Source organism: Lissotriton vulgaris, chromosome 5 (genome assembly GCF_964263255.1).
Source record: "Lissotriton vulgaris chromosome 5, aLisVul1.2, whole genome shotgun sequence".
Classification (NCBI taxonomy): Eukaryota; Metazoa; Chordata; class Amphibia; order Caudata; family Salamandridae; genus Lissotriton; species Lissotriton vulgaris.
In genome coordinates, this window is record NC_141693.1 from 1,807,151,001 (window position 1) to 1,807,176,364 (window position 25,364).

Here is a 25,364-nt window from a genome sequence, read left to right on the forward strand (position 1 = left end):
GTACCTTGTATTTTTAGATCTATTTTAAATGGAAGTCATATTTATGGGGTTGTTTTAACTGTGCCATCTGTATGCATGTTTGTACTGTACTTTTATTATCGTTTGGACCGAAATAAAATAATATGATGATGACTCCTCACACACATTCAATTTAGAAATAAATTAAATAAGAGGGGTATAGGGGGGCAGGATTTGGGGCAGGGTGACCACCACACCCCCAGAACACTAGAGACAGTTATTGCAGTCATGGACACTGGTGTGATTACCAAATGCATTCTATGGTATTGTTTTGCTACCATTCAAGTAACTTGACAAAGGCACTTGAAAACGATTTGTAGGTAAAAGGTTCATGGCTGGTGGCAGTGTCTACCTTGACCTGCAGGGAGGTGTTCATCTTACTTGGCAGTAACCATTTTGTGGGCTTGTCTTATCATACAGGGGTGTGGCTTCCATTGGAATAGAAGCTGCAGCCGCACCGGGCCCATGCGCCTGAAGGACCCACTAATGAACCCTGAGTTTTGCTGAAATCTTTTATTCAGACAGCAGCCAGCCAGGGGTCCATTTTGTTTCTTGCAGTAGGGATTATGACATACTGGCTATGCCACTGCATTTATGGTGGGAGTTTCTCTGCTCTCGTGTTTAAGGCCCTTACTTCGAAGGCTTTTTGGTAAGCCCTGGGTTGCCAATGACTGATGAATGTGCACTGCTGGGGCAGTGGACTGAAGGTGAACACCTTCGGGTGCAAACAAGAGTTTGGACTGCCACCACTCAGGAGAAGCATTTACCCAACGAGACCCATCTCATAGTTTCCACCTGAGCTACAGGTGTTACATTTCACTAATGCATAACTTTAAACTATATTTTAAAAAGTGTGCTGCAAAAGCAAAGAAAGGAGTTTCACGTGGGTGGTTGTGATGGAACGCAGCCCCACACCCTATCAGTATCAGGTGGGCGATCTGCTGTGGGCGGTCGGGTTTGTTCTGCTTGTTTCCTGGCAGAGCCCTGCTCCCACAAGCTTACCTCAATCTTGCAGAGTGGGCCTTCAGCAGTGTTGATAGGGGCTGTCAACAGCTCCTGCCATTTTTCAAAGATAAAAAACATTTTCTTGCAAGGTGAAACGCTTCTAGCGCTACCCTAGAGTTTCCAAGACAAATGCTCAGATCAGCGCAGATTGTGGTAAGTGGCAGATGCCTATCTAGATGGACGAGAATGTGGTCCTGGAGAGCGGGGAGCGTGCAAGGCCATATTTCAATACAACCCCCTTTTTCGGTTATAAAAGGGACAGTCCGGGATGGCGGTGGTGTACTTCTGAGCTCTCGCCAAAGCAGGTACATCTAAAGCTCAGGGCTTTCTCACCAACCACTATTATGTCGAAGAGCTTCGGCAGTCAATCCCTGTATAGCTTGCCAGGCAAGGGCAGTGCATTTGGAGGCGAGTCCTTCAGCATCTCCAGAGGCAGGTATACCTCTGCGGGGGCTGGCTTTGGGGGTGGCTCCTTCGGTAGTGGTGCTGGGGGTGGCTTTGGGGGTGGCTCCTTCGGTAGTGGTGCTGGGGGTGGCTTTGGGGGTGGCTCCTTCGGTAGTGGTGCTGGGGGTGGCTTTGGGGGTGGCTCCTTCGGTAGTGGTGCTGGGGGTGGCTTTGGTGGGGCCTCCTTCGGTGGTGGCTTTGGCGGTGGTGCTGGGGGTGGTAGCTCTAGTTTCAGCGCAGGGGGTGGCGATGGCGGCCTCTTGGGTAACAGCGGGGAGAAGCAGGTCATGCAGAACCTCAATGACCGCTTGGCTACCTACCTGGTTAAGGTGAGGGCCCTGGAGTCCGCCAACAGCGACCTGGAGACTAAGATCCGTGGCTGGTGTGAGAAGCACCAGAGCACCAGGAGTGTGAAGGACTACAGCAAGTACTACGCCATCATTGACGACCTGCAGAGCAAGGTAAGAGGGTGAGTGGGTACCAGCATCAGCAGCACTGAAGGTAGTATAGTATATTATTGATTTTATAAAATGAGTTTTCATGAGTATTCTGTATACTTTAATTGACACAACAATGGCCATAAAAGAAACATACCAGAGGACTAAAGTGCATCCTACATAGCACCATGGTGAAAAGCAATCTAAGAAGAGCAATAAACATTAAAGTGCATACAGTAAAGCAGCATAGAAATGAGGCAAACCTATCACAATCCAGCCATCGATACATTCACTTAGGTACCTTGTGCGTCCCGGACCGTTAGACATGTTGTGGCAGCTTAAAAAGATGCTTGCCAAGCCATGCTCTAGTACTACATAATCCTATGTTCTAAAAATATTACTCATGGGTTTTAATACCTAAAAGGCCGATCGGACTTGCCAACTCAAGCTTCAGTGTGGTAGAATAACATAAACTAGGAGCTAGAAACATAGATTTCACCAAAAACTTAGCCATCCATCAATTATCTGTTCCTTACAGCTGCTTTAAGAAAAGAGCAGACATTATAACAGATTTCAGGACTGCCTAACAGCAGGAGAAAAAGTAGTGGAACCCTGCACCTATGAAACTGTAAACACTTTAAAATAGGCTTTAAAAAAGACCAGAAACAAAGTCTTATAAAGTACAAAAATACATAAAGTGCATCAATATTTGCTCTTACAGCCTTAAGAAAGACAGACCACTAGAGACCCCTCACAGGGAACTACTAGGCTTTGAAAAAGACAAGAGATGCCACACTGTACCAGCTGTGAAAAGAAAAAGAAGAAATCTCTCTGAAAATGTAAGTTCTAAATTTAAGTACACAGCAGGCAGGTACGTAAAGTAGTCTATAATACAGCCATAAAGTCTGCTGCCAAGGTTGGTTGTTAAAGGCCCTGTACCCGAGTTGACGATGGCCTATAACAAGGAAGAGAGCCTTTAACAACCTGCATAGCCCAAGGCAGAAAGGCTATAAGGCTATTAGAACATTACACCCACTAAGGGTAGAAAGTTCTAAATTATAAAGGGACAACCATGCAGACAAACATTGGAATGTTGGAACTCCAGGCTTTATTATTATGCATATTTTGTAAAGCGCATGGATACCAAAAGACGGTTTCCCACCACTGAGCTCAATACTGAAAGTGGGTTGAGCCAAAGAACAATCTCAAAAACATTATAGCATTTAGGAAGGATCAGAGGATGAGAACAGACACGTTTTTAACAGTTTGCTAAACAGAGAGAGTGAACCGCATTCTCTCACGGTCAGAGGTAGATCATTCCAAAATTTCAGTCCCAGAAAGGAGAAAGCTCCGTGTCCTTGTTGGGATTTCCTATTTTTAGGAATTACAGCTAGACTTAGGTGACTGGAATGCAACAAACAACCAAGTTTATACCAAGACACCAAAAAATCTAAGGTAACCGGGTCTGGTATCTGCCAGGCATTTTTGCACGTAGCACAGCACCTTAAATTGCACCCGCCGTTCAATGGACAGCCAGTGTCAGTTCCTTAGCTTATTGGCAGTAGAGGTAAATTTAGGAGGGTGGAGCAAGAGGCGTACAGCAGCATTTTGTGCAGTCTGAAGGTGTTTAAGCACTGTTTTTGATACCCCTGGATAAAGAATAAGTCAATAGTCTAGCATAGAGATAACCAATGGACTACAGTTTACTGGGCAGAAGTAGGTAGGTAGTAAAGGTTCTTCCTGAGTCATTTCAAAATCCCAAAACATGTAGCTGAAACCCTATTAATCTGTTGACTCATGATAAGTTTGTCATCCATCAGACTCCTAAGTTCTTTACGACAGGTACAGAGCTGGAGGAGTGGGAGGAAATAACTGTAGGCTACATGTGAGGACTCCAGGTATTATTCAGAAGATTACCAACCAACAAGACCTTCATCTTGTCTTCGTTCAGTTTCAAGGAGTTAGCCCACATCCATATTGAGGCTTGAAAGAGACAGGAGTTAAGGGCCTTTACATTCTGGTTGTCCTTAGTTGAGAGAAATACCACGATTTGCGTATAATTTCCAAACAGAAAAAGAGTGAGGCCACAATTTTCCACTATCTCAGCTAGTGGTCGTACATATAGGTTGAAGAGCAAAGGACTCGATCCCTGAGGCATGCCTGACATGAAGGGGTGGGTTTTTGACAATGTGTTCTTAGTGTGCACCTGGAAGGTGCGGCCATGAAAAAAAAGATTTTAGCCAGGACATGGCAAAATCTTTTATTCCCAGGTCTTCTAATCTTTGAAGGAGCATGGTGTGATTTACAGTGTCAAATGCTGCCTTGAGATCTAATAAAATCAGAATAGCAGCTCCACCATTATCCAATTGATGCCTCAAGAACTCAGTAGTACAGAGAAGAGCCGATTCAGTGCTATGGTCTGCTCGAAACATAGATTGCAAAGAATGAAGCAGGCTATTGATTTCTGTGTAGACAGTGAGTTGTTGGTTCATTTATTTCTCCAACACTTTAACAAAAACAGATAGCAGAGATATAGATCTATATTTAGACCAAATAAGTGGGTCCAGATTATTTTTGTTTTTTGAGTGATCAAGGCTATTTTCCACCAGCCATTATACACCCAGAGCTACTCAATTGCCTTCAACGCAGCTCTGAACATTCCAGTGTTCAATAGAGCTTTTGGTAAGTTCAAAGCACAGCCTCTGGGATTGACAAAGCTCGAGGAAACCTGAATGGACTTTCAGCTTGTCATTCCTAATTAGACTGGTAGGTGCATTGAACATGTCTAGCAAACTCAATTCATTTCGAGTTTTTAAAACATAGCCCAACCAGGGGAATAATAAGCCAATACCTAATTTGATACTATCTGACATGGTTTCTCTGTTTAAGCCTCAGAGTTAGCCCAGCTGTTGACCAGAGCCTAGCTTTGTCTGATATATAGTCAAGGCTTAGCTCTGAGTGAATAATGAAATGAGAACGTGTAGAGGGAGATGAAGGAGTCACCTACATATTTATTTATTTATTTTATTTGTTTACATTTGTAATGCGCACAGCTACCCAACAAAGGGTTTCCCGGCGCGGCAGATCCCAATAGCAATGCGGTTACAGAAAACTAGATGTTAAAGAGATGTGTTTTTAAGGCTTTTCTGAATTTGATGTAATTCGACTCAGACCGCAGTGTATGTGGCAATGAATTCCAGAGAGAATGTCCTAGGAATGAAAAGGACTTGCCACCCATGCGTGACAGCTTGATCCTTGGAATTTCAAAATGATTTGCCGTGGAAGACCGAAGAGATCTGGAAGGACGGTAGGGGCGCACCAGGTTTAGCAGATATTTAGGAGCGGTGTTGGTGGAAATCCCGTGCATAAAACATAGAGATTTGAATTTAACTCGATTTTCAATTTTTAGCCAGTGTAACTTCCTGATGTATTTAGTGGTTGGAGTAGAGATGGGAATTTTACAGAGTAGTCTGGCTGCTGCATTTTGTATTGATTGTAACCTGCGGACAGTAGCTTTGTTCGCCCCCAGGTACAAAACGTTGCCATAATCTAGCCTAGATGTTATTAGGGCATTGACAACTGTTTTCTTGGTGTTTTCAGGCAGCATCCAACACATCTTTTTTAGCCATTTCATACACGGTATTTCCTCCATGTGTCATGTGGTAACATTATGATAGCCCCATTCTCCTGCACCATACAGTCTGAAGTAAATGGGATAGTACTCCTGCAGCTCTACTGAGCTTCAAGTGAGAACTACCAATCTGAGGTTGCCATTAATCCATGGAGTCAAAAACTACTCAGAAGTAACAAAAATTGGCCACGCTGCCAAGAGAGCGACAACTGATAGTTTGGAAATATATTTCCATCCAGGGCCACATGCCATGACATGTGACTCCCCAAAGTTAGTGAGCAAATCCAGATTACTCATAAAATTTACAAAACACTCGACTAACATTCTAAGGCCTTTGGGGCCTGTCCCATAAGTACCACATTGTCTTCCTATAATAACACTGGGACAGACAGTTTTGCTATCCTCGAATTATCCCTAGTGGCATTGATCGAAAAAGGGCTCAGGTTATTAATATAAATAATAAACAGCAACAGAGCCAGGATACAGCCTTGGCACACCCCTCTAGCTGATAGAAAGATGTGGACATTTCACGTGCCTGATAAGAGAGTGACTGTTTCCTGTTCCTCCTCTAGAGGTGGGCGAGCCAACAAATGAACAGGGAGAGCCGAGCCAGAGCTAAGTCAAGGGACTGGTTCAGCACTTACAGCCCTTGAAGGAGCTCAGTCCTGAAAATGATTGCTATGTAAATCTTGCCACATACCTGTGAAAAATATGGTAAAGTCGCTTTAGAATTCAAAAAAGTATATTTCTTTAACTCGTGGAAACCTTAACATTAATATGTCACATTATAGCACTGACACTGAGAAGTGCTTATCAACAAACATGAGCTAAACTAAGAGGCACAACAGTTGTCATGTAAACCTTTTACATGGTCCGGATTATATTAGAGCAACACTATAGTCCACTAAATCAAACACAATAGGTTTTTGTACAACTGGTATTCCAAACTCACATATTTGAAAGTGTTTTCATATGTGATAATGAAGTAAAAGGTTTTAGTTAAAAAAAAATGTTTACCATAGATCACACAATTTAAGCAGGGAATCCACGATTTATGTAGGTTTTCTGATTTCCTTTGTACAGATCAGCCAGTAAATGGGTATCTGCCATTCCTTATGTTAATGTTTTTTTTTACTTCTTTGTCCATTTTCTGCAGTTTTTCATCAGAGGCTTTACATAAGCGGTAGACAGTTAGTTACATTACACACAGTCACATTCAATATTTATAGGCACCAGAAGATTTATTGATTTGCCCAGAAATCTCAGGATGCTGTTGAGCCGACGCCCAGACTCAGACCTGATTCTCCAGTCCAAAGTCGGCAGCTCTGGCCATAATGCCATAATGGTATCATTTTACTTGGAAGACTGTGAGGAACGCTGAGGGAAAGAACATCGTTGCCGGGACGGTGATTCCACCCACAAATATGTTGAAAATTAGTTTTTTGGAGCTAAATTTGAGGTTTGCAGGGGATTCTCGGTAGGGAAACGTTGGGGGATCCACACAAGCCATACCTCATTGCACTCCCCCGGGTGTCTAGTTTTCAGAAATGTGTGGGTTTGGTAGGTTTCGCTAGATGTGGGCCAGCCCGGGGCCAAAAAAACAGGTGTCTCCCCCCGCCCTTTCACCCCCCCCTCAAAACCAGGTAGTTTTGTTATAGGTAATTTTGAAGTCTAGACAGTACGATTTGGGTCATTTCCTGTTGCAGCCATTTTTTGCCTACCAATACCTGTGAGGTACCATTTTTAATCAGGAGACATGGGGGAACGCTGGGTAGTAGGAAATTTGTGTCAGCCCAGTGAACAAACACCCGCCGCATTTCGGTCCTCCTGGGACCTTGTACACAGGATATATCTTGTGTAAAGAAAAGGAGGTGTTGAATCGGTAATTCAAGTATTGGCAAAGTAATAGAATGTAATAGTACAGAACTAATAGAACATTTAATGCTTAGGTTTGGAATATTAATGAGGTATTAATGGAGAGTGGTAGAATGTTCATGTCCACTATGCTGTTGGAGACAACTTTATTGCAATTGCCTGTATCTGTCTTGTGGGCCTATTTGATATTGGAGTATGAATAATAGGAAGGCTTTATTGGATCCTGATTGATTGTTGCTTCAATAAAACAAATTGGATGTGCACACGATGTCTTTTGTAATACGTTGCACTTGTAAGTGCATGACGTCAGCAGGCACTTCCTGCATCCTCTGTACTGCCATTTGTTGCTAGTAAATGAACCTCCGTTCAAAAGCCTTTAGTGTATACATATCAATTAATAATCTAAACCTTTCTTCCTTTCCAGATCGGTGCCGCCAACAAGAACAAGGGCAGCTTTTTCCTTGAGGTCGAAAACGCCAGGCTGGCAGCGGATGACTTCAAGCTGAAGTGAGTCTTAGCTCTGTGTGAGGTCTGGGAATAATATTGGCCTTCCTCTAGGACTTTCTACTATTCCTGGACGTACTACTCCGGCTGAGAGCACCACCTCCACACCAGCTCACACGAGAGGTTCACACAGCTAGGGTGACAATTTGTCACTCTCTCCCTAAACCTGGTAATTATGGACATTGTTTCCAGTCCTGGACCATTATGTCCCAATAGCCTGATGCAATCTAGGTGTTTTAGTCTTATTTTGTTCCCATTTAACTAATTAGGCGAGAAGACCTGAGATCACTCACTTTTTGGTAACTGGAGACAGTTTGTGTACTGACTTGAGTGAGGTTGGCACGCTTCACACAACTGGCACCACACAGCACAGGCAGTCCTTACATACTCTTATTGAGTCTCTGGGACGGGTAGTATTTATTTTATTTGGACACACTAGAGATTCAGCAAGGAGTCATAGTTTTTACATCCAGATTTGCTCCATCCTTAGCACCGGTGTCCATAAACCAGTGTCAAATTAGACTCACCCCTATGTCAGATAATATGCACCCTTCAAATACATGCAGAGCTGGCCCCTTGATGCAAAATAATAATGTGATGCCTTATATTTATAAAGGTGAATAAGCATACACACACATATATTTGTGTGTGTGTGTGCACATGCACATGGTATCTTTGTGTACCCTTTTAATCAGATTCTAACTTTAGTTAAGTGTAATAGATCTTCCTTACACACAGTGGCGGCTGGCACGAATCGGGGTGGGAGGGCAGGGGGGCAGCAAAAAAAGAAAATTAAACTTACCTTCTCACTTCGCCTTTCCTCGTCATCCCTCCTCATCATCCCTCTGCTCGGGCCGGAAGCACCCAGGCTCCCCTTGGTCTGAGCCCCGTGGTTCGGTGCTCAGACGGGGACTATGGGTCTTGGCATGTTCTCCACTCAGGCTGTAATGCAGCCTGGGTGGAGAACATGCAAAGTGCGCAGGACTGTTTGGCCAGCCCGAGGCATTCGGCAAAACATTCATGCACACTAAAAGAGTGCCTACAACTCCTCCCCCTGCTATGAGACCAGAGCAGTCCCGCCCCACCGCAAAGCTGCCACATCAGGAAAAAATACAATGATAATAACATTGAGTTATTATGATTTTATTTTTCCTTTATTTACACTATGAAAAGCAGTGAGGTGATGCTCCTCCGCCTTAGCGGAGGAGCCACCACTGCTTAGATAACATCTACGAACGACTAGTGCCACTTACAGCTATTACAGAGGTGGCGAATGTAAATCTGTGGAAAAAATCTTCTTAAAAATCTATCTATAAAAAAAGAAGAACATTGCTAGTTTTTGTCTATATATTTCTTTCCCTTGTTTCGCTGTCATCTAAGGAGACGGAGGGCAGAATTTCAATAGCATAATACATAATTCAGATCAGCCAATTATTTCTATCTCACGTTGTAAAAATATATTTTCAGGAACCCAAAGAGTTTCTTAGAAGCCAACAAATGGGGCTGTTGAGTGCCATAGTCGCCAAACACCAAGGCTGCCTAGTCTTGATTGTATTACAATTAAACAGCCTTTACTTTGTATCTCACTTTTTCATCCATACTCTCTCCGTTTGTCACTTTTTCTCTACCTTTCTCTTCCTTCCATTTCTCATTTCTGCCTTCTTTCTCTTGCTCTAGATCAAATTCTTATGATAGAAATTAAGTCCAAGGCCCCGAAAATGAGTACCAGTACCCACCAATGCCACAAATTAAGCAATTATTACTATTATTATTATTATAGATATATATATATATATAAAGCACATGGCTATCCAAAAAGGGTTTTGTAGCTCTATGCTCCTCGCAGTACTAAAAGTCATGCTAGGCCTACACGCGGAATCAGAAGAACAAAGTTTTTAACAGTTTGAAAAAGACGGAGAGAGCGCAACAAGGGGCCTTATTATGAGTTTGGAAAAACAACACTGGGTGTGGGCTTCCCACAGTAAGGCCAAGCCTCTTAATCATAAAACAACAGAATAAATGCCAGTACCGTGAATGCTACTAAACTACACTAAATTAACTCACACAGAGAATTAAACTGAGTGCGGACAAAAAAACTATTTTTTAGAATTGATCACTATTTATTTATCAAATAATTTTTTGAGATTTTTGTTGGTTATTATTCACCAAAAATACAGAGAGGAAATTACAAAACAAACATAACATACAACAGTTTTTGTAAAAATGACATTAGCCTAAAAATTGTGCATAAATGACAAAAACAATCAGTCAGACGTGGTTGATCAACATCAGCATTCCATTCTCGCACTCACACATAACACAAACATACAATACAATATTTACAATTTCAATGTCACAAATTAGAAGTTTAAATATACACCAAAGAAACTTGTTCGTTTCAATCAGAAGTTATTCAGAAATATCATAAACAATTTAGTGAATAGAGATTTTATGGTGTAAACACACGGTCTACGCGTTTCGAACCCCTGACGGGTTGGGGGGTTCTCATCAGGACCTCATAACTGTAGGGGGGAGAAAACAAGACCTGGGTCACTAACTGTGATGATGTAGTGGAACAAACAACTAGCTGCCTCAACTGGCGAATGCCTCTTACCTTTGCAACAAGCAATGTGCGATAATTATTCATTATCCGGACGTTGGCAACTAAAAATAAGGGTACAAAAGAAACCACACAACACCATGAGTTTATGCTCTCAACAAGCCCAGTTTTAAGAAAACTTTGAAGGGAACATGCACTTACTTTACAATTGCACAACACAACTGTTTGTTAACTGTGGAAAGATGAGGGAGAGGACTGTTATGAGATACTTGTTGGTCTGATAGTGGAGTCCTAAAAAAGAAAACTAAACGAAGCTTACCTGAAATAGGCCTCCGCTGAATGAATTGTAAAAAATGTAAAATGTAAATTGATACTTGTATGGTTAGAGGCGGCAGACCCGAGAGCAGAGGACGGCCCGGGACCAGGGTTCGATTCCCAGCGCGGCAGGTTTCTGGACTAGGGTCAGCGGACTCAATAATTCTCTCGCCTCGGTGCCCACTCTGATCAGCAATCTCACTCGGCAACTCTGGGCATTAGCTTGCCTCATCCTCACTAACGGCCCCACCAGACCACCGGGGATGCCTGGTCTCACCCTGGAGATACCCATTAAGGGACCATCTCTCAGGGAAGCCAGGAAGGGTTTTGCAGCGGTCGAAGCGCCTTGGGACCAGGAGCCATTCCCATATCTTTTGAGCAAGAAGGGAAAGCGCTGGGGATCTCTTCCACCTTGCTTTTGGAGGTAAAACATTGTTGTAGTATTATCCATCATGACTAGCACCGACGCACCCTTGATCTGAGGCAGGAAGGCTTTCAGACCCAGGAATACTGCCCGAGTTCCAGAATGTTTATGTGGTGCTCTGAGTCCTGTTTGGACCACTTGCTGTGAACCCGTAATTCTTGAAGGTGAGCCCCACCATCTGTCATTTGACACATCCACCGTGCTATTGCGGCTCTCATTGCAGCTGAAATGTGAACCTTATCATTGAATGAAGCTTAAGACAAAATCCTTTGAGCATCGAGCTGCTTCTGCAGAGGTCGCATGCGGGATGCAAAAAGACATCATCCCCAGCATGGACTTGTACTGCCTCACAGAAACAAACTTTTTTGTTGAAAGAAGCTTTGTTGTACCCAGAATACCCAATATCCTTCCTTGAGTGGTAAAGGCCTTGCCGAGATTTGTGTTGAGACGTGAACTGAGAAAGATCAACGATGTGGCTGAAATAATTGATGATTGTTCCAGGTTGATGCGAAGACCTAGAGACTGAAAGAGAAATAAAGAGGCTCTTGTTGATATTTCTGCCACTTGAAAAGACTGAGTCTTTAGGAGCCAATCGTCCAGGTATGGGAACACCTGGTGACCTGAACGTCTTAAAAAGGCTGCTATCTGTGCCATGCACTTGGTGAACACCCTGGGAGCGGATTTCAAACTGAATGGAAGCACTTTGAATTGGTAATGGTTCCCTGCCACCTCGAAACCTAGAAATTGTAGATACTTTTCGCGATAGAACATTTGGAGGATGCTGAATGAATTTCAGAGTGCGGCCATGCTGTAAATTAACTTGAACCCATTTGTCTGAAGAAATGTAGTCCCATTACAGAAAGGAGGCAGAGAAGATGATATCGTGGTGTGGGACTCTGGTGGCAGGGGCCTGATGAACTTCACTGCCTTCTATTGGAGTCTTGGGACCTTCCCGCAGATTGTTGCCACTTGCGTTCTGCCAGTCTCAAGTATGAATGAGCCATGCTGGATTGAAAAGTCTGGTCGTACGTCTGCTAGGTACTCTGCAGATATGGCTAGTACTTTGATTGTAATTGTGATTGGGATAAGAATTGCCCCTGCAATCTACCCCGAAAGTACAGAAAGCGACACTGCTGGAGACTGCCTAAGGCTTTGGCCGTGTCCTTGTCTTTCTTTATGGATTGAAGTGCCGTCTATGTGCTTACCAAACAAGCACTCTCTATCAAAAGGCAAGAAATTGGCTTGGACCTCTGGATGAAAAGTCTGTAGCGATCCCAGGCAATGCAGAACCACCCCTCCTGCCATCATGTGAAATGCCATGGATGAAGCATCCACTGCTATTTGAATGAGCTCAGAAGAAGCTCTTTCTCCCTCCAATAGAATGTCCTTAGCCTCTTTCTTTTATCTTCCAGGAGATACTCCAACAGAACAGAGATGCCTGACCACATCAGCGGGTCAATTCTCCCAAGAAAGGCCATGGTATTAGAGGCTCAAATGGATGTGGCTGCCAATGCAGAGAACCTCTTTCCTATATTGTCAAGGCGATGCCCTCCTTGTTTGGTGGGGCTGTAAATGCAGACACTAGATTCTTGCCTCTTCTCCGCGCTGCCTACATGACAGTGTGGCCTCGGGTGACCAATGAGGCATGCAGACGAGTCGTCAGGGGCCTTGTATTTTTTATCCAACTTTGGAATGACAGAAGGAAGTAAGGCATGTGTTTTCATTAGCTTCAGTCTTCTTGCCATAGAAAGTCAACTATGGGGATTGAACTTACTGAACGTTGAGTGCCTGGTTTAAAATCATATAGAAAATATTCAGTATATTTAGCTAGCATTGGCAAGACAAAATGCTTGGAAGCACGCTCCAGAAGATCAGAAAATCCCCCAATAACTGCAGAAGGGGTATCCGCAGCAGGAGGGATGGGAGATGGTGGCATAGAGGCTATGTAGTCATCCCATTCATCATGGGTGTCTATGTCCATTTGTATCTCTCTTTCCTCTGTCTGAGCATCCTGAGTATCCTCTGTAATGACTATGGGGCCGATTCACAGAACTAATCTGAGACACAATCCTAAACGTACTACTTCTGGTATTCACAGAAGACATTTATTAGTAGTAAAGTTAGGATTTTGTCTTAAGTTAGGATTTTGCTTTTAGTTAGAATTTTGTCTTAAGTTAAACTTAAGTTTGTCTTAAGTTTTGGTCTTAAGAAAAAATCCTAACTTTACTACTACTAAATGCCTTCTGTGAATACCAAAAGTAGTAAGTTTAGGACTTTGTTTAAGATAAGTTCTGTGAATCGGCTCCTATAGGAGGAGGGATGGACTTTTCTCTGGTGACTTTGAGACTGCTTTATCTCAGAAGAATAGTGGGGACTTCTTGAGGAGGTAAGAGCCTTCGAGGAGCATTTGTGTCCAGAAAACGTAAATAGTGGTCAATCAATTGACAGAGATCAGATACCAGAGACACTGGAACGTTCATTGACAGTTCCCTAAAATTATGACACTCCTCCTCCCTATCATCATATGGGTACCGTACCTGGAAGGAATTTGGCCGCTGCATAGCAAAAGAAAATTCCCCTGCCAGGTAAGAGGATGGATTATTGTCCTCATCACAATCTTGGCACTTGACCCTGGACTGTATCTAGGGGCAAGAATACTTTCATCCTCTGATTCTTGGAAGTCAAAAATGCGAGCAGGAGGTAAAGGGGATATCTTGGAGAAATCCTGAATCTGTCTGATCTAAAGTAGACAAAGTTTTCCTCCGTTGACAGTCCCGTTGACGGGCTTGAAGACGGTGCAACAGCCCATGTGATCCTCTGTGACACAGTCGACGGTGCGTGGATAATTTTTATCTGCGTGGCTGTCATCGTTGTAGTCGTCAGCGGACCGGTGGTTGACTCTGAAATGCTCATTGACTGTGAGGGCCTCGTCGCCGACGTCGTTATCAGCATCAATGCTCCTGCCGTCTTGGCTGTCGTCATCGTAGTCGTTACCGACGAAGCTGTTGATGGTGCCGGAACCTCAGATTTTCTTGAGAAGAGTGGTCTCTGAGAGGAGTCAGAGAAGCAGAAGCTGGAGCGGAGGAAGGCCTTGAAGCCTCTGTCTGAGGTTTCTTGTGGTGTTTCCCTTCAGATTTGTCCTGGGACTTGGATCTCTTTGAGTACCCATGATGCAAGGAGGGACTGTCCTCCTTTCTTTTTCTTGAAGAAGAATGGGCCTTTTCCTTAGGTTCAGACTCTGAGTCTGAAGCAGCCTTCCTCTTCTGAAGCCCGAGAAGCATCCTACCCTCCCTGACTTTTATGGTTTTAGCTGAAACAATGTAGCAATATTTGCATTCCCTGGGTTTGTGACCTGGCACTATTTTGGGGGGTCTTCAGAGAATAGTCTACATTTCCCACAGATCTTACAATTCCTAAACAGCCCTTTATTAGACTCTGACATATCAACAATAAGGAAGGGCAAAAGTATTTAGTCCAAAATACCTTGAGAGTTGCAGAATCTGAGACTGGAGGTCAAAAATTGAAGATGAAATACTGTAACTGAGCAGAGCTGAGGGAGATTCGCTACCACACGACATGTAGTAAGAAATCTGAGGTATGGTGGCTCTGTAGGGGAAGGGAACTCTAAGGTCCCTACTGTGATTGGCTGAAATTTGGATGATATAAATGAGGCTGAAAGGTTACTTAAGTGAGTTTTCTGTTTTATGGAGGTCTATGGTGATGTTTTATTACTGCTATTTCTTCTGTTATTATGGGACTTCCACCATGACGACAGGGATGATTCAAGCATGTGAATCTATAAAAAATACAATACTGGAGAACCAACTTATCAATCATGTCAACTCAAATGATCTATTCCACCCCACGCAATTGGGTTTTAGAGCCCCTTACTCTACGATGTCAGCCCTACTTCTTGCAACTGAAATCTTGATAAGGCGTGCTAATGAAGGACACATAGCTGCTCTGGTGTTGCTTGAACTAAGCACAGCTTTTGACACCGTATTGTATAACCTATCACCGACTTCTTCCATGCAGAGTTAGGGGTACAGCTTTACGCTGGATGACCTCTTTCCTTCTATTGCGTAGCTTTCAAGTTGCCCAGCACCTGCATATGTCAGATAGCATTCCTCTCATGCAAAGGTCTATATTGAGCCCTACCCTATTCAAACTATATATTGGCCCTTGCACAAACTGTGGAAAAACAAGATGTAACAAATTTGTCATATGTGGTCGATACACAGCTCATTGTCACTCTAACTCAGGACACTGAGGCGGCTGCAACTCAATTTTCTTTATGCCTAGAGGAGCCTCCTGGATGTCCAACAATTGCCTAAAACTTAATGGCAATAAAACAGAGGTAACGATAATCGGGAAAGCGCCTTCTATCTGGTCATCGGCCTGGTGGCCTGAGGCCCTGGGAAAAACGTCTGTTCTAAAAAACAGAAATGAAAATCTAGGGATGTGGTTTGATCATAAACTCTTGTTTGAGAGGCAAATCAGGAAGGTAATGGGTAAGGGCTTAGGGACTCCCAAAGTCCTAAGGAAACTCCTCGACCTACTACCTATAGCAGCCAAAAAACGATTGTTCCTGCCCTAGTTACATCTCAAATAGACTATGGTATTATCCTCTATCTGGGAGCTTCTAAAGAAAGTTTAATCAAACTCCAACACCTCCCTCTCCTGTTGGTATTGTAAAACCTACTGCTACTGCTTATCAACTTGCCGCACTGTTCATTTCTTGTATCAGCTTTGTGCAGCGCTTTCATTACTGCTAATTAACTTGCCGCACTGTTTCATTTCTTTTATCAGCTTTGTGCAGCGCTTTCATTACTGCTAATTAACTTGCCGCACTGTTTCATTTCTTTTATCAGCCTTGTGCAGCGCTCGTGACCCACGCGCCTGTTTAAAATCATTAGCATTGTGTTTATCTGTTCAGCCTTGTGCAGCGCTCGTGACCCACGCGCCTGTTTAAAATCATTAGCATTGTGTTTATCTGTTCAGCCTTGTGCAGCGCTCGTGACCCACGCGCCTGTTTAAAATCATTAGCATTGTGTTTATCTGTTCAGCCTTGTGCAGCGCTCGTGACCCACGCGCCTGTTTAAAATCATTAGCATTGTGCTCATCTGTTGAACAACTTACTTTGGAAATAAGTAACTCTGGGTGCAGCGCTCGATAACGCTACTTGGCATACACTTATCACCACTAGCGCTTTCACTGCGGTGCACACTGAGGTTTGTAGCGCTCGAGATAATTTACCTCTGTACATTTGTTTACCCTGCAGCCATTTTGCTCTGACCCCTTGGCCCGTCCCAGACCCTCCCTGCACCTAGACCCCGCCTCCCAGCTGACCCTCCCACGCTCCGCCCCCTCCACCATCCATTTATGGCCAATGCCTCCATGCGCAGCGTCCACGCGCTACGGCCACGCCGAAGGTGCGCCAAAGGTAAGCCCGTCTACGCCCGTCCGCGCCTGGACCGCGCCCAGCGCCATACCCCCTGGCCCTCGCATTGCCCAGCCCTCCCGCATTACCTATGATGCCCCCACCCTCCTAGCCCTTAACCCCGGCCGCTCCCCCAACTGCGTCCAAGCCGCTCCTGGACACGCCCATGGACCTTTCTCATGCTACTCCTGCAAATTCATCGGCAACGTCAACAACTCCGCTACGTTCACCCCACAGACTCCCGACCCCAACAACCTACAATGCATCTTGCTCAACACCCGTTCGGTCCACAGGCACGCCATTGACCTATGGAATCTACTAGACACCATCTCTCCGGATGTCGCCTTCCTAACAGAAACATGGATGAATGCCTCTTCCGCCCCAGACATCACCATTGCCATCCCAGAAGACTATAAGATCATACGCAGGGACCGTACCGGCCACACAGGAGGAGGAATCGCTATCGTCCACAAAAAATCCATCCACATCTCAACCAGCTCTGACGTCAATCTCGCCAACTCTGAACACCTTCACTTCCAGATTCACACAGACCCCAAAACCACACTCAGAGGCACCCTCCTTTACAGACCTCCAGGACCCTGCGCACAATTTAGTGAAGACATCACGGATTTCATCACTCCACACGCCCTCCCATCCAAAGATTACATCCTTCTGGGAGACCTCAATTTTCACCTTGAAAAGAACAACGACCATAACTCCACCACCCTTTTGGACAACCTCGCCAACCTCGGACTTAAACAACTGGTCACTTCCCCCACCCACATCGCAGGTCACACACTCGACCCTATCTTCTCCTCCAGCAACCATGTCTCCTTCAGCCACACTACGGCTCTCCTCTGGACTGACCACAGCTGCGTCCACTTTACCTACAACAAGCCCAAACCCAACAACCACCCCCAACCAACTCTGCAAAGAAACTGGAACAAAATCACCATCGACCAGATCTCCTCATCGCTTCTTCAAATGCCCCCCGCCCACTCCTCAAACCCCGACCAAGCCGCCACCAACCTCACCCTATGGTTATCCAACAGCGCCGACATCCTAGCACCACTGAAAAAACAACAAATCAAACTTGGCAGCAAGAAAGCCTCCTGGTTCAACGATGATCTTAAGAAATCCAAGAAACTCTGCCGCTCCCTGGAGAAGGCCTGGAAAAAAGACCCACCCACCAGCACCAAGGAAGCCTTCAAAAACGCCACTCGCACACACCACCAACTGATCCGAAAAGCCAAGCAAACCGCCATCAAGGACCGACTAGATAGCAACGCCCACAACAGCAAGGAACTTTTCAACATCGTCAAGGAATTCACCAATCCCTCGGCCAACTCCAATGACATCACCCCCTCTCAAGCCCTCTGCGACTCCCTAGCCTCATTCTTCCACAACAAAATTGCAGACATCCACAACAGCTTCGACAACCAACCCGGAGACCATTCCACCCAACCATCTGCTGGACCTTCACCCCCCCTGAACATCCTTAATGACTGGAACCCAATCTCCACTGAGGACACCATCCGCATGATGAACTCCATCCACTCAGGATCCCCCACAGACCCATGCCCTCACCACATCTTCAACAAAGCAGACTCCATCATAGCACCGCACCTCAGAGACGTCATCAACTGCTCCCTCAACTCCGCCACCTTCCCGGAAAGCTGGAAACACGCAGAACTCAGTGCCCTTCTGAAAAAACCCACAGCGGACCCCACCGAACTCAAAAACTACTGTCCCATCTCGCTCCTTCCATTCCCGGCCAAAGTCATCGAGAAAGCCGTCAACAACCAGCTCGCCGCCTTCCTCGAATCCAACAACTCCCTCGACTCCTCACAGTCCGGCTTCCGAGCCAAACACAGCACTGAAACCGCCCTCATCGCAGCAACAGATGACATTCGAACCCTACTGGACAATGGAGACACAGTCGCCCTCATCCTCCTCGACCTTTCCGCAGCCTTCGACACAGTCTGCCATAACACCCTTCTACAGCGCCTCAGAAACATCGGAATTCAAGGAAAAGCACTAGAATGGATCACCTCGTTCCTCACCGGAAGAACCCAGAGAGTCCGCCTTCCACCATTCAAGTCAGAGGCCACTGAAGTCATCTGCGGCGTTCCACAAGGATCTTCACTCAGCCCCACCCTTTTCAACGTATACATGAGCCCCGTCGCAACCATCGCACGCCAACACAACCTCAACATCATCTCCTACGCGGACGACACTCAACTCATCCTATCACTCACCAATGACCCTCACACCGCCAAAACTAACCTACACGAAGGAATGAAAGAAGTTGCCGAATGGATGAAACATAGCCGTCTGAAACTGAACTCTGATAAAACAGAAGTCCTTTTCTTAGGTACCTCCCCTTCTGCATGGGACGATTCTTGGTGGCCAGAAGCCCTTGGAAAAGCACCCATCCCGACAGACCACGCACGGAACCTGGGCGTCATCCTGGATTCCTCACTTTCGATGTACAAACAAGTCAACGCCGTCTCTTCATCCTGCTTCAACATTCTTCGCATGCTCAAAAAAACATTTTGTTGGATCCCCACCGAAACTAGGAAAACGGTCACCCACGCCCTGGTCACGAGCCGACTGGACTACGGAAACACCCTCTACGCCGGCACTACCGCTAAACTCCAGAAAAAACTCCAACAAATCCAAAACGCCTCAGCCAGGCTCATATTAGACATCCCGCGTAAAGAACATATCTCTGGTCACCTGAAAAACCTCCACTGGCTACCCGTCAATAAGAGGATCACCTTCCGTCTCCTAACCCACGCACACAAAGCACTCTACGAAATCGGACCAGAATGCTTCAACACACGACTGTCCGTCTACTCCCCCTCCCGCCAGCTACGATCATCCAACCAAGCCCTTGCCACTGTACCCCGCATCAACAAAACCACCATGGGAGGTAGATCCTTCTCCTACCTGGCAGCTAAAACCTGGAACTCCCTTCCCACTCACCTTCGCCTTACTCAGAATCACCTAGCATTCAGAAAGCAACTTAAAACGTGGATATTTGACAAGTAATTCCCCTCCCCTCCTCAAGCGCCTTGAGACCCTCTGGGTATGTAGAGCGCTATATAAATTCTTTGACTTGACTTGACTTGAAAACACTGCTGCATGGTTGGTCCTTAATCTCTCTAAAGCTCGGTCGCCTCTTCACTGGTTGCCAGTGGAGAAGAGAATTACCTACAGACCATGTGCTACTGCCACCAAAATTTGTGGAACAAAGGCCAGAGCTACCTGCAATCTATGTTAACACCCTACATACCTGCATGCAATCTAAGATCTGTAGGGTCTCTCTTGGTCGAATGCCAAGAGTGCAAAGGGCCAGGATGGGAGCCCGGTCCTTCAGTTATCTTTCAGCCAAAAGGTGGAACACTTTGCCACTGAATTGGAGAACTGAACCTACGGAAAGTACCTTCCACAAGGGACTAAAAACATGGCTGTTTCTCTCTCAAATATACAGAATATCTAGTGGTCTTCCTTTAGTGCTCCTGCTCTTGTTAGCTACGGCACAGTTCTTCTTGTACACTTCTCTTTCCTTCCTCATGGGGGTTAGAATCCTAGCGCGGGTACACAATGTTGTGTGTAACCAGGCGCTTTACAAATGGTAAATAAATAAATGCTATCCCTTGGCACCTAAAACAATCCTACTGGACTGGAAATCAACTACAGAAACTCCCTACAAGAGGTGGTGGAACATTTTATGTGCTTTTAGGGGTTCCAACAATATAATGTACCAAAAAGCACACAACACCTCTGGCTCACCGAGATTATGGGACTCACTTGACCTTTACCTCCAAAGAGTGGACCCGCCATGGCCTTCTCATATCAGGGCAAATACCACAAACACACATCCTAGGCCTTGCAGACCTGCGGCCCTATAGTTCTGACTACAATTCAGGTGACCAAAGCTCCCCTCCCCCTTTCTTCCACCACTCTCGTCCCCTCTCTTCTATGTCTCTCCTCTAGCTCTTCTTCTCTTGCACACTATGACAATTTATCCTACACCTAATTTGTGTATGCCAGTTTTCGCTCAGCTCTTGCATACGGACCACTCATTATTGTTGTCACTCCATATTCTACCTACAGTAAGCCCGTAACCACCACCTCTATAATTATAAAATGGAATGTCATTCTACAATGAACCAATGTAATGTACAGTGGCAATAACTAATGTAAGGAACTGTAATGTATTGTCATCCTACAATGAAATTGTATACTGCTATATATCTTACCTTGTAGTGTGCTAGCATATCTCACTATGTATCTGCCCATTGCTTATCTGCTCCTCTCTTATATATACCTTGATAATAAAATGTTTGAACACAAGAAAGTTGACTTGCGTGACTGGGAGTTTGTCGGTGCTCCACAGAGAAGGCACAGTCGTGCTCTGGGGTAAAGCCTGTGGCATGCATGCTCTTGTAACCTAATCCACCTCCTCCTTTATCTGTCCTTCTTCAGATATGAAAATGAGCTGGCCATGCGCCAGAGTGTTGAGGCTGACAACCATGGGCTGCGCAGAATTCTGGATGACCTCACCATGTCCAGATCTGAAATGGAGATGCAGTTCGAGAGCCTAACAGAGGAGTTGGTCTACCTCAAGAAGAATTACCGAGAGGTTGAGGCCTAATCATGACCCATTAATGATAGCTTTCACTTGGATTGTGCCTGCTTCTCATTTTAGAAGTGTGAATGGCCTTCAGTTTTGTTTTTAGGATTCCTGAATCTATTTTACACCTGCAACTTTTCTCCAAAAGACTAGTAATGAAGGTATAGTGTCTGCGCAGGGGTGATTTACTGGGGAAAGAGGTGACCTTCTAGCAGGGGAGTGAGCTACTGAGAAAAGCCTGCTCTGGTTGTTAGAGGGTGTGGGGTCTGTTTGGCACTATGTTATATAGGGAAGTAGAGTGTCCCATATGTGTGTGGTTTGAGAGATAATATGTTGTCTTTTGAGCAGTATGCTCTACTGGCTCAAGTACCAATTTTGGGAAGCGGCAGTTAGTGGGTGAGAATGTGATCAGATATGAAGATGTTCTCTATTGAAACATGGCTTCTAGAGGCCAAGGCAGCTGTCTCTTGTCATGGCTGGGGAGCAGTAGTTGTCTATATGATAGTGTGTTCTAATGGCATACAGTGTGATTTTAATGGGTAATAAGTTTTGGTGGCAAAAGCTTGATCCAATCTGCTGTGGAATTTCACAGGCTACCATGTTGTCTATTTAAGTTGTGAATTATACTTACCTAGTGAATTGCCTATTGAGGTCTGTATTCTCTTGGATGAGGGTGTGATCTATACATGTATAAGTTCTACTGGAGCATGTTGTGATCTTTTGGGTGTTGTACAACATCAGCTAAGGGCATGGTGTCTTGGTAACTAGTTGTACCAGAAGCAAGTTCCGGGTATTGAATTGCACTGGAATAAACTTATGATATGCTCTGTTGGACTCAATTTTGATAAAGAGACCACATTTGTGTTACTTGGTGCTTTAACTTGTAACGTTCATGTAGTATGAATGCAAGGATGAGGTCTAAACAGGAGGCTGCTGGAATGGTGTGAGCGTTGTATAGTTGTACCTCTATGGTCTGCTACGCTGATGAGTTAGTAGCAAGATCAAGATTCTGCAGGAGGTGTGTGGTCTGGTGGGAAGATGCTTGTTATAGAGATAAAGTATGTGGTTTTATTTAAGGGGAGTGGCATTTATTAAATAGTAAAGTGAAATGTAAGGGGTTATAATGTGGGTTGGATCTAGGTGGAGGTGGGTTTAATGAAAGGGGGCCTTAAGTAGGATGCAGTGTTATAGTGAGAGAAGGTGTGAGCCAATGAAGGGCGTGTTGTACAGTGACTGGTTGTAGTCTCTTCGCAGGGGTGTGTACTCGTAGGAGATGGTGTTATCTAATAGGAGAGGTGTGGCGTAGAGGCCAGAGCAACATACTCCGGAGCACGGGGCTCACAGTTCAATCCCCAAAGCCTGCGGCAGGCTCAACATCATGTGACTCTGGGCAATAGCTCACTTAATCTCCTCAATGGCCCCCAATGCCTGGATACCCTTAGGCGTGATAAGTTTGCGCTATACAAATGTGGAATTATTATTTTATTATTAGGACGAGCTGTGAGGTCACGTTATGGATCTCGACTTGTGAGAGGAGGCATGATCTAACGAAAGGCAGTGTCTTCAAAGATCTGAGACAGTGTTTCCCGGGGTTTATTTATGAATTTCTTTAGGGAGGATTTAGTTTTTTTATAGATTTATGATTCCAATGCCCTCTAGTCAATTCCCACAGCATCCATTTTGAATCTACTGTCCCTCAAATCTTATACATGTGTGTTTAGCTCCTGTTCATATGATTTGCAAGCCAATAGTCTTCTTGCTCTACACAGGAAATGCAGAATGTGTCTGGAAATGTGTGTGGCCAAGTAAATGTCGAGATGGATGCTGCTCCTGGACAAGACCTCACTGAAGTCCTGAATAGAATGAGAGGCGACTATGAGGCGCTGGCGGAGAAGAACCGCAGAGAAGCCCAGGCCCAGTTCTTGAAGGCGGTAAGAAGTTTGTTACAAAGGCACATTGTGCAATGTAACATGGTGAGCAGCCTACTATGCAGGCGTATTTCACACTTGTTGGAACCTAACAATGCTCTCCTCTCTCTTTTGATCTGTTATCTCAGTCTGAAGAATTGAAAGTGCAGCTCAATGAGAATGTGCAGGCAGTGCAGTCATCGAAGAGTGAGGTGACAGAGACTCGTCGCACTCTCCAGAGCTTGCAGCTCGAGCTTCAGTCCCAGTTGGCCATGGTACGTATGTCTCAGATACCATGTGATTATCAGAAGTAGAGGAATACACTTTTACTCATGTCAGTGTACACTTTTTTTATTTTTTTATTCTGTGTTCATACCTAGATTTAGGTTTTTTAAGTAATCTGGACATATTTGCAAAAATATTCTTCAAATATCAGTAGAATTACCTGGAACAAAGAAACCTTGTGTCAGCAGCAGCTTCTCCCAAAACATAAACCTGCCTATTTAAAATTCTCAAAAATAGACAATACGGGGGTGTGGCTAGCAGCCCAGCATGATGGTCTCGGCCTGAGAGAGCTCCGTGACTGAGGGAGCCTTCCCTGAAAATCCGCACATAAATCTGCAGTTTAACGGCTGACCTAAGGTGGCGCTGAAATTGGAGTGTCGGTGCACTATGTCGAGACACTCCTGAGCTCCGTTGGACCGGCGGCTGCCGAGTTACGGCGAGTGACGAACGAAGGCCTACGTACAAAAATTGAAGCCGGGGCCTCACGTATATCTTCTGCCCGTGGCTGGGGAAAGACTGGTGGTGCTGAGAAAGACGGAGCACAAAGAAGACGTGGCCTGCACGTCGCACATGCATCGCTTAATAGACCGGAACAGACAGTGAGGTGCGGTGCATCACAGCAGCAGGGGGCCTAATACTTCGAACGACGGCCGGCTGCTACTCGCCGAGGGGCCCAACCTGTGGGTGAGATGAGACTAATATGCGGTCGCGGAGAGACTGCGGTAAGTGTATCATACCATATGTAATAACTCACCTTAGGTAAACCCCCAAACTTGAAAGCTGGATGCCCTGCGGTCTGCTTGATGAGATGACTATCTATGCTGGCATACAACAAAGGTAGAGAAGACTACACAAAGCAAGCACACTTGCGTAGCTGGTGAGGAACAGCGGGGGCACCCCAATTCAGACTATGGGGCCGACGAGCTTCGCACGCCCTATTAAAGAGAATATCTGCCACAGGAAAATGCCTGGCCCTGCATCCCTTGCATCACTGCTCACAACGGCAATAAAGTCCCGCCACTGGTGTATTACGGGCACACATCAGGCCTGCTAAATAAGCTTTAACAACATATTCTCATTAGCCGTTACATTGCATTGTGGGCCTAGCACCTGTGGTGAAATTTTTCTCTTCCGCTAGTGGTGTGTGCCGGAGCACACCATACAGCGTGATCGCCTCGGCCCTACATCTAAGGTGAGGAGGGTGAGAAACCCGAAGGTTCGTGCATGACAGCATTGCACCTGGCAGACAGCGGTGACTACCACCCTCCCCCTGTGAACCTGGTGCAACATCCCCAGTCAAGTGGTACGAAATGGGGGGCTGTGGACCGAGGGGCGCACCGGCTGGCAGACTGGATAAATTAATTTACAGCAAGGACCAGGGCGAAAACACTCCTAATGACACAGCACAGGCAGAGGCCCCGCATCTAAAGAGCCCAACGCAGCCATGCTGGTAGACATAATGGCAGCCCTACAACAAGTTCAATCCTCTATTGGCACAATTTCCACAGACATTTCACTAATAAGGGCGGATTTCTCCAAATTATTGCACGACTAACTGAGGTTGAGATCACAACAACGACACTCGCCACGAATACAGCCACATTACAGCGACAAGTACCTAACTTGGAAGCTGACAATAAACTCATACTGACTAAAATCGATGACCAAGAAGGCCACTCTAGACGTAATAATATCTGCATTATTGGTGTGCCCGAGGACGCAGGGGGACCCGCTTTGGGCCTATTTGTGGAGGACCTCGTTAAGAACCAACTACAACCATGTGTATTGTCTAGCTTCTTTTCTGTAGAAAGAGCTCACCATGTACCTGGGGGAGGCCACAACCTGATGCCCCCCACCCAGACCACTACTGGCACGCA

General features: G+C 45.3%; 1 pseudogene across 1 annotated transcript in view; it reads left to right on the forward strand.

The window, feature by feature from the left end:
• Nucleotides 1-1,244: 1,244 nt before the first annotated feature.
• Nucleotides 1,245-25,364, forward strand: part of LOC147717238 (keratin, type I cytoskeletal 12-like) — a 29,579-nt pseudogene continuing 5,459 nt past the window's right edge. The window contains exons 1-5 of the transcript XR_015295599.1: nt 1,245-1,928; nt 7,835-7,917; nt 21,148-21,304; nt 23,065-23,226; nt 23,352-23,477. The product of XR_015295599.1 is annotated as a keratin, type I cytoskeletal 12-like (transcript). The remainder of the gene's footprint in view (nt 1,929-7,834; nt 7,918-21,147; nt 21,305-23,064; nt 23,227-23,351; nt 23,478-25,364) is intronic.